The sequence below is a fragment of the Thamnophis sirtalis genome, unplaced genomic scaffold, assembly GCF_051295495.1.
Source record: "Thamnophis sirtalis isolate CommonGarterSnake01/CBP01778 unplaced genomic scaffold, rThaSir2_p1.2 scaffold_3, whole genome shotgun sequence".
In the NCBI taxonomy this organism is placed as follows: Eukaryota; Metazoa; Chordata; class Lepidosauria; order Squamata; family Natricidae; genus Thamnophis; species Thamnophis sirtalis.
Window position 1 is genome coordinate 108,402,971 of NW_028261383.1, and position 11,882 is coordinate 108,414,852.

The following is an 11,882-nucleotide window of genomic DNA, read 5'->3' on the forward strand; positions in this document are numbered from 1 at the left end:
TCACATGCCTCCTTTGCATATGGAATTTTTCGCTTTTTAACCCTTGCTTAACTCTTAAAAGGCGAAACATTCTTTATGCAAAGGAGGCCCATAGTTCTCTTGGCTCCCCCTACAGTTATCACTAAGCACACTCAAAGTCACTGTGACTTGGAGTCTGGCAGCAACTACCTTGGCCTTTTTAATTATTTTAAAATTCTTTCCTTTTCCTCATGAGACTGGTGAGGCCCCGCCTCCCCTGCCTCCAGTGACTGCATGTCCCTGCTTGTCATAGTTGTCTCTTGAAGTTCCAACCAATTAATTTCACATGGTGGCTGTCCCGTATTGTATGAAGAGAGATACTATGTTAATTCACATAATGGATAAGTCTACAAATCTTTATCATATCATCTTTAGCTAATTTTATCTACACTTTTAAAAGTAGATGCTTGTGCTCATTGTGGATGCTTTCCACTTGTTCTTTTTTTATCTTATGGGTCCTCTCTTTTTTTGTTCTTTAGATGCCTCACAGATGGAGCAACTTGAGGGCATATATCTGCCTAAAATGTTCAGCAGCAATAACTGATGTAAACGCTATATTCTTTTAGTTTCCTTAAATTTGTCTCTTTAAATAACCAATTTACACCATAGGGATTTAGTAATTAGTATCTACTAATGATGCTTATATTTTTATGCACATGACTCCAGATTTTTTTAAAAAAAATTACACCAAGCAGAAACGTCCATCTGTCTATAGAAAACGTCTGCCATTAGCTCCATGTGTTAGTTGTTTTAGTCATAGAAACTACTGTATGTAATCCAAGTAGCTATTTATTTTATCCTCTGCCTTCTTTTTTAACTTTGTTGGTAAAGCTGGGCTCCCAATCTGCTTTTTGATTTTGAGAGTGTCATGTGATCCCACTAATATGGTTACAAGTCAGACTTAACAGTTTAGTCTGTTGTGCAAACCAATTAACTGCTGTTTATTTAATAAATCCTAGTTAAAGAAATAATAGCTTGCAATAGTATCCAAAACAAATTAAAGATGTCAAGTACAATGTTGACCATATTTATTGGGGCATAAGAATATACCGTTCAAAATGGTTTTTTCTATCCATATTTTAGCATATAATTATACTTTTTAAAAATGTTAACAATAATAAAGATTCCATATCATCTCAACTATTTTATTTATAATACAAATATTTAATTAGGGAACCAGATGTTGTGGTTATACTGTTAACCTTTGTCTTTTGCAGATTGAAAACACCAGATTATTTTATTTGTTAAACTGAATATGTGTCACATAAATGGAAAAGTTGAATTTATCAAATGATGTTTTTACTTATATTTCAACTTCCCACTGTTTCCAATTATCATTTTCATGTGCTAATTTTATGAAATAAATGTGTTAAACTTTAATAAATCCAGAAATGATTAGCTGAAGGTAGGGTAAAGATTAGCAGTTTAATGATCTATGTACACTTAATTCATTATGTTTTATTCAGTCTAAATAAGCAAACCATAGTTTAGCAAATGCATGAAATCCTTTCTCTGTAGATAGTACCATAAAAACCATTACTTTAGAATGCTACACAAAATTACAGTACCGAAATTGCAGCTGAAACAATGCAAGGCAATGGTACAATACGTCCCCAAATAAAGTAAATAGATTTACTGTTTTTTGCGGCATCACCCAAAGTATGTTTCTAAAACACAGATTTTTTTTCTATACTTGTTCTATGTTATTCAAACTTTTAATCTAATATTAGATCCTTTCCTGATAAAGATAGGTAACAGCAATTTGGGTAGCAAATTTAATGGCAATAAAGTTTCCTATAGTACTGCAACTACTTCCTATAGTATTGCAACTACTTATTTTTATGGAGGAGGGAATATCCTGCCAATGTAAGCAGTATCATAGTGAACCCGGTGGCTTCAATGGCTGCTGTCAAATCGAAGATTCTATGAACTTTCAGTTCAAGAGACTCTACCAATGTAACTCTAGCATAGCACTAATTTCACATAACAATATATTTGCTTCTGAAAAATACCACACAAATTATATCCAAAATCTACATGGTTGCACTACGTAGATTGTTTTTGTTCTGTCTTCAAATGAAAATAAGCAACATTTCTTGGATCTGGAGAGGAAAGGGGATAATTATTCAAAAAAAAACAAACCTTGGAAAGGTGCTTTTTGGTAGATTCTAGCTCTATAATCATTTGCAGTCTAGTTGAGAGAAAATATGCAGGCTACATGTTGAAGATGAGAGCTTTCATTCTATAAGCAGACTGAATATAAGTATTTAGAGACAGTTATCCTGGATAGTTGTCAATTCAGGAGACTTAAGGATTGATCAGAGGGACTTTGAAATTGATAAAAAAGCATAACTACTGAGATCATTGAATGGACCATTTTATCTATACGAATAATTCTACCAAATGACTAAACACAATGTCAAATCAAAAATATTTAGGCAGCCTTGCTGAGAGCCAATTCTTTCCTTCCTTTAATATCTGAACTTTTATAATGTTGAAAAAGTAGATAGGAAGTTAAATTTATGATAATTATTTCAATAAGATACAGAACACCTTATAAGATGCCCTATGGATGTATTAATCAAATTGGCACTGATGCTTACATGAATATAAACTGAATAGTTGGTTAGTAAGTTATACTAACTTACTTTATAAGTTGGTTAGTAGATAATGATTGATTGATTGATTGATTTGTATAAAGGGCCAATCTACCAAATCTGAGTGATGTAGAACTTCCCAATATGTAACTGAGATTATATAAAACTGTACAATAGCAATAAATGAAAACAGGAATCACAACTAGGAACATTAACAATAATATGAAGAGGTCTGGAGGCCATTACAACTTAGACTCAGGGAGAGTGCTATTACAGAGACGAAGGGACAATAATAAAAAAGTAAGTTTACATGTGCCTACATATGGCAATGTATAACCAAGGAAACATGTAGCCCAGCCTATTGGATTTTTTGGAATGGTAGATATTTCTTGAAGAAGGTGTCATAATGTCTAGACTTAAAACATAAAGGGATTTAAAGGTGAAAACCAGCTTGAATTATACCCAAGTGAAACTATTATAGATGGCTTTTAATGATAGAACTTTTCTATTCATATATATTTGCACAGTAATCAGTAATAAGGTTTGTAATTAATTATGTTACTTTAAAAAAATTGATTAAAAATTATTATGATTTTCTCCTACATTCTGTGAACTCATGACTGAAAGCCCTTATTTGGACTTAGAAATAAATTGCCAGATAAATAAATAACCAAAACATATGTGATTCAGTTTTGAATATGTTTTCCTATCTCTTAGTTGAGAAATTGAGAACAAATATTAGTTGAGAACAAATAAACCTAGTGCATTATTTGTTCTACATTATTTTGCAGGATGGAAAGTGTGGTGTAGCAATTAAGGATTTTAACTACTTACATACAGTATATATAAGGCCACTTGGTAACTTTCAGCCAGGTGTTCACTCTCAGTCCAAATTATTTCACAGGTTTGTTGTAGGGAGAAAATGGATGATGGGTATTATGTACTTTGCATTGAATTTCAGGAAAAAGGTAGCATATAAATCTATCAAAAGCTAGGTATGAATTTCAGAATAATGTGCTAACTAAAGGAAACAGTAAACGTTTGATTTATCATTAATATTTGATTTTTTTTTTTTACTTCAAGGCTATTTTAAAGAAGTAGCTATGACAGCTTGTTGCATTTTGGCAAAATTTCAGTATGTCCTGCCATTGATTTCTACGAGAGCCTTCACTAGTCTCTTTTAAAAGCCAGGGTATGGCTAAGTGATATAAAATAATAGTTTTAATATTACCCAAAATAAATCTTAAAATACTGTGGCCTTCTCAACTTTTCTATATATTATACAAAAGTAATAAAGAAAAAGAGATGTTGGTAGAGAACTTTTTTTCATTATTATTATTGCATATAAATTGTAAATCTTTTTCTTTTTTCTTTTTGTTCAGAGATTCTGTAGTCTAATATTCATGAACAGCCTTCTCAAAGATTTCACCCTCAGCCTGAATGTAGCTATGACAACTAAGTCAAGGTCCAGTGATTCCAATTAGAGAGGTTTTCTCATGAAGGTAAAACATACTGTGCTTCTTGACAATTCTGTATTAGGTCACAATTATTGTTAACAGGTTTATCTCAAAAGGGAACAGATGTAACTACAGTCTTCTTCACTTATTTGAACATTGTGACAAAAAAAGCCCTGGCTGGTGTTATCTACCATTGTCATTGCAATTTTACAATAGGGGGCAAAAAGCCATAATTATCAGCTACTTTATTCTCATTTTTACACTGCATATATTTATAGAAAAATAAGTAAATAAATAAACAAAGCAGGTATCTTGAAAATTCTTTAGAAAGAGACAAAAAGTATTAAAATATCATGAGGGTTTTTTTAAAAAAAATTATCCTAAATTCAGTACACTGTGTGAGCTGCCACAAGTGCATATCTTGCCTTGCTATGAATACATCGATTTGCCTCAGGCAAACTGCTCCATCATGAGTAATACTGGAACCATTTATAGCACAGGAGATCCTAACCTACAATGAAAATTTCTAATCCAGATGTAGGTTATTTATATATTTAGTGAAATCATACATCATATAGCACATAGTATATCATTTAATGCTGATGTTCACTGAAATTGTACATTTAAAATATCTGCCCAAGTTTTCCGTACTGATGGAGCTTTACTATAGTTTCTCCCTGATATTCAATATCGACTAGGAAATGATTATTCATATAGTAGTACTTACCTTCTTTCTTTCTTTTTTATTAAAAGTTTTTTATTTTTAGTTTTCAAAACAGACACAATACAAAAAATCCTCTTTCTTTACACACTGTAGAAAGTATATCAGTTGGTTACAAAAAAAATTGTGCGTTTCTTTTACAGTTACCCATGATTCATATTAATTCTAGTATTTTAAATCAAATATATTTATACATCTTACCATCATCATACCCCCATTCTTGTTTGACTAGAATTGTTTAAACATCCTTCATCTTAAAATATACCAAAACTCAAGACGTAACCACATACTGGCATCTTATTTGCTATTTCTAGTATCCCAATAACACTATTCCTTATGGCCTATTCTAGCTAAACATCAATAACATTTAGTAACAAAGGTTTCTAATCTTCTTTTCCAAATCACTGTTTACAATTTACATCCAATTTCCCCATGTTGTACCCATACCTATATACACATTGTTATCATTATCTCTCCTATATTTGACTATATCCATTATCATAATTTAATTCTTTTTATTAATATTTATATGTAACCAAACCATTTCTCATCTTCCTTTCATAGGTACCATTCAATATTCATATCCAATTACTACTTGTTATACCAATACATATGTATACATTATTATCATTTTCAATTATTTATTTAACCATATCTATTGTCACTAAATTTCACTAAGTCCAAATAGTTTTAGATTAAACACTTTCATCTATCAGCCTCTATCTTTCCAATTAGCTAAACAGCCATAATATTTAATAACAAAGTTTTCTAATCCTCCTTTACAAATCACTGTTTAAAGTTTACATCCAGTTTCTTTATGTTATACCCATATCTATATATGCATTGTTATTCTTATCCCTCCTTTATTTGACTATATCCTGTATCATAACATTTTCCCCCTAACAACCAAAACTTTAATTGTGTCTAACATTATTATTGTTGTTGTTGTTATTGTTATTATTATTGTTGTTGTTGTTGTTGTTGTTATACAATTGTATCACAGCGGCCAGTTGTTTCACTGGATTTGGCATTGGTTACTAGTTGGACATCACCCAGGGGCCTACAACGTCGTAACATATTTTTGTAATATGCGTGTGGATCCAAGCAGTGCGGCTTTTTGCATTTGACTGATGGTGATTTTGTCAATTTTTAACTGTTTTAAATGTAATTCCAGTGCTTCCAGTGTGCCAATTACCACTGGAATTACCACTCCTGGTTTGTGCCATAATCATTGAATTTCTATTTTTAAGACCTGGTATTTCACGTTTTTTTCATATTCCTTCTCGTCAACCCTGCTATCACCTGGTATTGCGATGTCTATGATAGTAACCTTATTTTTCTCAACTAGTGTGATGTCTTGTGTATTATGCGCCAGTATTTTGTCTGTTTGTATGCAAAAATCCCACAAGATCTTGACCATCTGATTTTCTGTGACTTTTTCAGGCTTATGTTCCCACCAGTTTGTTGCTGTTTTAATATTATAATTTTTGCACAAATTCCAATGGATCATTTGTGCTACTGAATTATGCCACAATTTATAATCAGGGGCCTAGGACGTCGTAACATATTTTCGTAATATGGGTGCAGATCCAAGCAGTGCAGCTTTTTGCATTTGACTGATGGTGATTTTGTCAATTTTTAACTGTTTTAAATGTAATTCCAGTGCTTTTGGAATAGCACCCAGTGTGCCAATTACCACTGGAATTACCACTGCTGGTTTGTGCCAGAGTCGTTGAATTTTGATTTTTAAGTCCTGGTATTTTGCTATTTTTTCATGTTCCTTCTCGGCAACCCTACTATCACCTGGTATTGCAATGTCTATGATTGTGACCTTATTTTTCTCAACCAGTGTGACGTCTGGTGTATTATGCGCCAGTATTTTGTCCGTTTGTATACGGAAATCCCACAAGAATTATTATACAATTGTATCACAGCGGCCAGTTGTTTCGCCGGATTTTGCATTGGTTACTAGTCGGGCCCCACCCAGGGGCCTAGGACGTTGTAACGTATTTTCATAATATGCATGCAGATCCAAGCAGTGCGGCTTTTTGCATTTGACTGATGGTGATTTTGTCAATTTTTAACTGTTTTAAATGTAATTCCAGTGCTTTTGGAATAGCACCCAGTGTGCCAATTACCACTGGAATTACCACTCCTGGTTTGTGCCATAGTCATTGAATTTCAATTTTTAAGTCCTGGTATTTTGCGATTTTTTCATGTTCCTTCTCAGCGACCCTGCTATCACCTGGTATTGCGATGTCTATGATTGTGACCTTATTTTTCTCAACCAATGTGATGTCTGGTGTATTATGCGCCAGTATTTTGTCTGTTTGTATGTGAAAATCCCACAAGATCTTGACCAACTGATTTTCGGTGACTTTTTCAGGCTGATTCCAGTTTGTTGCTGTTTTAATATTATAATTTTTGCACAAATTCCAATGGATTATTTTTGCTACTGAATTGTGCCGCAATTTATAATCAGTCTGAGCGATTTTTTTACAGCAGCTGAGTATGTGATCAACAGTTTCATCAGCTTCTTTGCAAAGTTTGCATTTGGAATCATCAGAGGATTTTTCGATTTTGGCCTTAATGGCATTTGTGCGGATAGCTTGTTCTTGTGCAGCCAGGATTAGTGACTCTGTTTCTTTCTTTAATGTACCTGTTGTTAACCATAACCAAGTTTGTTCACTGTCCACTTTATCTTTTATTTTTTCCAGAAATTGGCCATGCAGTGCTTTGTTCTGCCAACTCTCCATTCTTGATTTTATCACATCTTTTCTGTATTCTTGTTTCATCTGTTGGGCGTTCAGTAGTTTTTTGTTCTTTACTTCGATTAATAGATGTTCTTGACTTTCTTTTAAATAATCAGCCAGTGCATGTTTTTCTTCTTCAACTGTTTGCTTCACTTGTAATAATCCTCTGCCACCTGATTTTCGTGGCAGGTATAGTCTATCAGTATCACCACGTGGATGTAAACTGTAGTGCATTGTCATTAGTTTCCTGGTTTTTCGGTCCAAAAGGTCCAAATCAGCTTGTGTCCAGTTAACTCTACCAGCTGTGTATCTTATAACTGGTATTGCCCAGGTATTTATGGCCTTGATTGTATTTCCACCATTCAATTTAGATTTCAAAATTTTCCTAACTCTGTTGGTGTACTCTCGCCTGACAATAGTTTTTACTTCTCCATGCTTGATGTTATCCAAGTGCAGAATGCCTAAGTATTTGTAGGCTTCGTTTTCGTTGCATTTAATTAGTTGGCCATTGGTCATTTCAATTCCCTCACATGCAGTGATTTTGCCCCTTTTTATGGATACAGTGGCGCATTTTTCCATGCCAAATTGCATTGAAATATCGGTGCTGAATACTCGGACTGTGTTTGTCAATGATTGGATTTCTATTTCTGACTTTCCATAGAGTTTCAAATCATCCATATATAGTAAATGCGAAATTTTTTCAGCTTCTTTGGCTGTTTGGTAGCCTAATTTCATTTTTTTTAAGATTACTGATAGTGGGATCATTGCGATGATGAAGAGAAGAGATGAAAGTGAATCACCCTGGAAAATTCCTCGCTTGATATTAACCATTCCGTAGATTTTATTCCCTACTGCTAACTCAGTTCTCCATTGTTTTATCGCCTTTTCAGTAAAGGATGTAATATTTTTGCTAATGCCAGTTGTTTCTAAGCATTTTATGATCCAACTATGTGGCAGTGAGTCAAATGCCTTTTTGTAATCAATCCAGACCATATTCAAGTTCGTTTTTCTGTTCTTACAATTTTCTAATATCATTTTATCAATTAGGAGCTGATCTTTTGTACCCCTGCTCCTTCTTTTGTTGCGTTTTTGCTCTACTGGCAAGATGTTGTTTGTTTCCAAATAATCCATCATGTTATCTGCAATAATGCCTGTGAGTAATTTGAAGGTTGTTGGCAAGCATGTTATTGGTCTGTAGTTTTCAGGTGTTGTTCCTTTAGTTGCATCTTTCTGAATCAAGTATGTTTTTCCAGTTGTCAACCATTCATCAATTTGGCCCTTTTGTAAAATTTCATTCAGTTGCCTGGCCAATATTGCATGTAAACTGGTCAGATATTTGAGCCTGAAACCATGTAATTGGTCCTTTCCAGGTGATGTCCAATTCTTTACCTTTATAACTCGATTTTTGACCATCTCAGTTGTTATTTCTAATACTTGCATTTGTTTGTTGCCAATGCTTTTCTCAAAGTCATTTATCCACTTTGCTTCCTTATTGTTGTCCTTTGCATTTTCCCACAATTCTTTCCAGAATTCAACTGTGGCCTGCTTTTCTGGTTTTTCACTTTTGGTGTCACCATTCACATTAAGACTTCGATAAAAACGCCGTTGGTTTAATCGAAATTGCTGATTTTGTTTATATTGGATGATTTGTGCCTCATATCTTTCAATTTTTCTAGCTGTTGCTGTTATCTGCTGTTTTACAATCTCTACAGCTTCATTGATGTTTCTTGTATCCAATCTATATCTTCTGATTAGCCGATCTATGATTTTGTTGTTTTTAAGCCGTTGCTCATGCATGTTCTTTAAGTTACTAGCATCTGCCCTTATTTTTTTGACTTTTTGTTCTAATCGGATTTTCCACTTTGGCTTTGATGCTTTTTCTGTTGTGTGACTAGGTACTTTGATTTTAATGCCTAATTCATTAGTGACTATTACAGCTGCGCTGTACATTAACTGGTTCGTTTCCAAGATGGATCCCGATTCAATTGTTGAAAACACTGCATTAACCATTTTCATGATAGGGGCCAATATTTTCTTAGGCACAGTTGTTAGTGATGGTAAACGTTGCCTTTCCTCATTAAGCAGAAAATGCTCCATGATCTTATCCTTCAATTCTTTTTGTTTTTGAGTTACCCGTATTTTCACCCATATAACCCGCCCACGCAAATAACCCACCCACGCGAATAACCCGCAGGTTTTCAAGATCGTGTAAAATGTTTTCCGTATACCCCGCCCACTTATATAACCCGTGAAGAGTAAGGGAGAAGGGAAACTGCTGAGATCGGGGGAAGGAACGGAGGAGAAAGCCTGTGCGAGCTGGGGAAGGGTTGGAGGAACGGAGGAGAAGGAAACTGCTGAGATCGGGGGAAGGAACGGAGGAGAAAGACTGTGCCAGCTGGGGAGGGGTTGGAGGAACGGAGGAGAAGGGAACGTCCTGAGAGGGACGGGAGGCGGCAATGGAGGAGAAAGCCTGTGCCAGCTGGGGAGGGGTTGGAGGAACGGAGGAGAAGGAAACTGCTGAGATCGGGGAAAGGAACGGAGGAGAAAGCCTGTGCCAGCTGGGGAGGGGTTGGAGGAACGGAGGAGAAGCGAACGTCCGGAGAGGGATGGGAGGCGGCAACGGAGGAGAAAGCCTGTGCCAGCTGGGGAGGGGTTGGAGGAACGGAGGAGAAGGGAACGTCCGGAGAGGGACGGGAGGCGGCAACGGAGGAGAAAGCCTGTGCCAGCTGGGGAGGGGTTGGAGGAAGGGGAATATCTTCCCGATTCCCCCATCTCCTCACCCGTAGAACTGAAACAAGAGCTACCCAAATATCTCCCGGCCCTTCAGGGCTGCCGTAGCATGGAAGAATTCCAGTGCCTGAACCGGATCGAGGAAGGGACTTACGGCGTGGTGTACAGAGCCAAAGACAAAAAAACAGATGAAATTGTGGCCTTGAAGCGATTAAAAATGGAGAAGGAAAAAGAAGGTTTTCCTATTACTTCCTTAAGAGAGATCAACACCATCCTCAAAGCTCAGCACCCAAATATTGTCACTGTTAGGGAGATTGTCGTCGGTAGCAACATGGACAAGATCTACATCGTGATGAACTACCTTGAACATGACCTCAAAAGCTTGATGGAAACCATGAAGCAGCCTTTTCTGCCAGGGGAAGTGAAAACTTTGATGATTCAATTGCTCCGAGGCGTAGAACACCTCCACGACAACTGGATTCTGCACCGGGATTTGAAAACGTCTAACCTGCTCTTGAGTCACGCTGGGATTTTAAAAGTTGGAGATTTTGGACTAGCCAGAGAATACGGTTCTCCCTTAAAGCCGTACACCCCGGTTGTCATGACGTTATGGTACCGAGCGCCCAAGCTCTTACTCGGAGCCAAGGAATATTCCACAGCCATCGACATGTGGTCCGTGGGTTGCATCTTTGGGGAGCTGTTAACCCAGAAGCCGCTTTTCCCGGGGAAGTCCGAAATCGACCAAATTAACAAAGTTTTTAAAGACTTGGGAACGCCTCTCGGATCAAGGATTTGATCTCATGAATAAATTCCTGACCTACTACCCTGGGAGAAGGATCACTGCCGAAGACGGCTTAAAGCATGAATATTTCCGTGAGACCCCACAGCCCATTGACCCTTCCATGTTTCCAACATGGCCGGCCCAAAGCGAACAACAGCGTGTGAAACGAGGCACAAGCCCGCGACCCCCAGAAGGAGGACTGGGGTACAGTCAGCTGGGTGACGATGACATTAAAGATACTTCCTTATGGCATAGTTTATACTCCTTCACTTCAGAGCGGGGCTAGGAGAGCTTTTCCTCCCATGGAGTTCAATAAAGTAGATGGAAGGGAGGGAGGAAGGGTCCCTCCCTCTTACTTCCCGCCCATTGAGATGAACCAGAGCCCTTCTTGAACCAGAGCCGCTTGCTTTGATATACTGTCCATCTATCCATACATCCATCCACCCTTCCTAAATAACACCGAAACCTTTTACAAGAAAATCCGCTCAAATCCTCTTATAAATATCTGGGGATATGGATTTTTTCTTCTTTGGGGAAAAATATTTCCTTCCACTCCCCTCCAGAAGAACGGAGCTGATCTCGGAGTTTGGATTCTTAGGACTTGGGAGTCCCAGGGCGGTTTTCTCTCCCCATAAAATCCCCCTTTTCTCCCACGATCCTTGCAGGCAAAGCGTTGAATTCCCTGGCAAAGAACAAACAGCAGGAAGGGAGAATCCGGCTCCTTCATTGTTCTCCCTTAAGTCACAAAGGGCATGCCTAGGGGGAGCCCCCCTGCTACGGCCAGTGGAGAAGGGGTTGGAATGGGGTCAGGAGGCGGAGGGCATC

General features: G+C 36.9%; 1 pseudogene; it reads left to right on the plus strand.

Moving 5' to 3' along the window:
• The first annotated feature begins 10,368 nt into the window (after positions 1 to 10,368).
• LOC148048099 (cyclin-dependent kinase 11B pseudogene) lies at positions 10,369 to 11,351 on the plus strand (annotated as a pseudogene).
• Positions 11,352 to 11,882: the final 531 nt, after the last annotated feature.